Source organism: Austrofundulus limnaeus, unplaced genomic scaffold (genome assembly GCF_001266775.1).
Source record: "Austrofundulus limnaeus strain Quisiro unplaced genomic scaffold, Austrofundulus_limnaeus-1.0 Scaffold113, whole genome shotgun sequence".
In the NCBI taxonomy this organism is placed as follows: Eukaryota; Metazoa; Chordata; class Actinopteri; order Cyprinodontiformes; family Rivulidae; genus Austrofundulus; species Austrofundulus limnaeus.
In genome coordinates this window covers 1,813,202-1,814,944 of record NW_013952515.1, presented here as the reverse complement: position 1 = coordinate 1,814,944, position 1,743 = coordinate 1,813,202, and positions in this window count along the sequence as shown.

Genomic DNA, 1,743 nt, shown 5'->3' with positions numbered 1-1,743 from the left:
TTCTGTACTTTTAAGCAACCTCCTGCACTGATTCCAGATTTTTATTGTGTGAGTTACAACCGGATTAGAAGTATMAGTTGAGATGGGTTGATTAAACGGTAACCGTGAGCAAAGTAAAGCAAAGAGAGAGAGCTCRCCGTAACTGATTTCCTCTCTAGATTTACCCAAGTAGGAACAGGATTGTCCTCTCTCAACCAGTACAGTAAGGCTCTAATGTTGGCCGCCCAGTAGTAATATAAAAAGCTGGGGAGTGACAAGCCACCAAGACCATGGGGTAACTGTGGCATCTTACTGTTTATCCGTGGATGTTTTTCATTCCAAATAAAGGACGACAATTCACTATTTAAATTTGTAAAGAATGTCCTGGTGAGGAACACTGGCACGCTCTGAAATAGATAAAGTAATTTGGGCAATATTGTCATTTTGATCACGTTGATTCTACCCTCCAGGGATAGAGGCAGGGATGCCCATGTAGCGATGTCCTTCTTAAGGTTCACCAGGAGAGACAGAAAGTTTGCTGTATGAAGATCTTTGTGACTGTGAGTRATCCAAATACCAAGGTATTTAAATTTGGCAGAGCTAATTTTGAAAGGAACTGGACCCATATGCTGCTCTTCCATTGGGGTCACAGGCATCAATTCACTTTTTTGAAGGTTAACCTTATAACCAGATATGTTTCCAAACTTTTGAAGTAAAAGAAGTAACTCAGGAATACTGGACAAGGGATCTGAAATATAAAGAAGAGTATCATCAGCGTATAAGGAAACTTTATGTTCAGTGCCAAACCGATTGATACCTTTAATCTTAGGGTTGTTCCGTAAAGCCACTGCGAGTGGTTCAATCGCGATTGCGAATRAGAGTGGCGAGAGTGGGCACCCCTGTCTCGTACCACGTTCCAATTCAAAATAGCTGGATAGATTACTGTTAGTGCGTACTGCTGCCAYTGGCAAGGTATATATCAACTTCACCCATGAAACAAATTTAGGACCGAAGTTAAATATCTCCAAGGTCTTMAAAAGATAGTTCCACTCCACCCGGTCAAACGCTTTCTTCGCATCCAGCGAGATTAAAATTTCATTGCAGTTGTGACCGGGCGGAGCAGAAGTATACAACACATTAAACAACCGCCTGATATTAAAGAAGGMTTGAGGATTTTTTTTATAAAACCGGTCTGGTCAGGTGCAACAATTGTGGGGATAATCTGTTCGACTCATTTTGCCAACATCTTTGTAAGAATTTTTACATCAGTATTTAAAAGCGATATTGGGCGATATGAGCTGCAGCTCAAGGGGTCTTTATCCTTCTTTAAAAGCAAGAAAATTACCGCCTGACGCATAGACAGTGGCAATAATTGTGTAGCCAAGGATTCCTCAAAAACTGATAATAACAGAGGAGAAAGTAGATCCAAAAATTTCTTAAAGGACCATCTGGTCCTGGAGATTTTCCATTTTGCATGTTTTTAACTGCAGAGTTTATCTCAGCTAAAGAGAAATCTCTTTCCAACTCGTTAGATAGATCAGAACTTAGGGAAGGGATTTTAATATCTTTAAAAAATCATCCAATTCAGTAGGGTTAGGTGAGAGCCTGCAGGACGATAAAAACAATAAAAATAAAATTAAATGTCAGATAAAATTAAAAGTAAGTCCACCCCTCTTCTCCTCGTCCTCTCCCCCTCCTGCCTGCTCTCTTGTCCGTGGCAGACACCCCCGCCCCGCGCACACACATACACACGCACGCACGCAT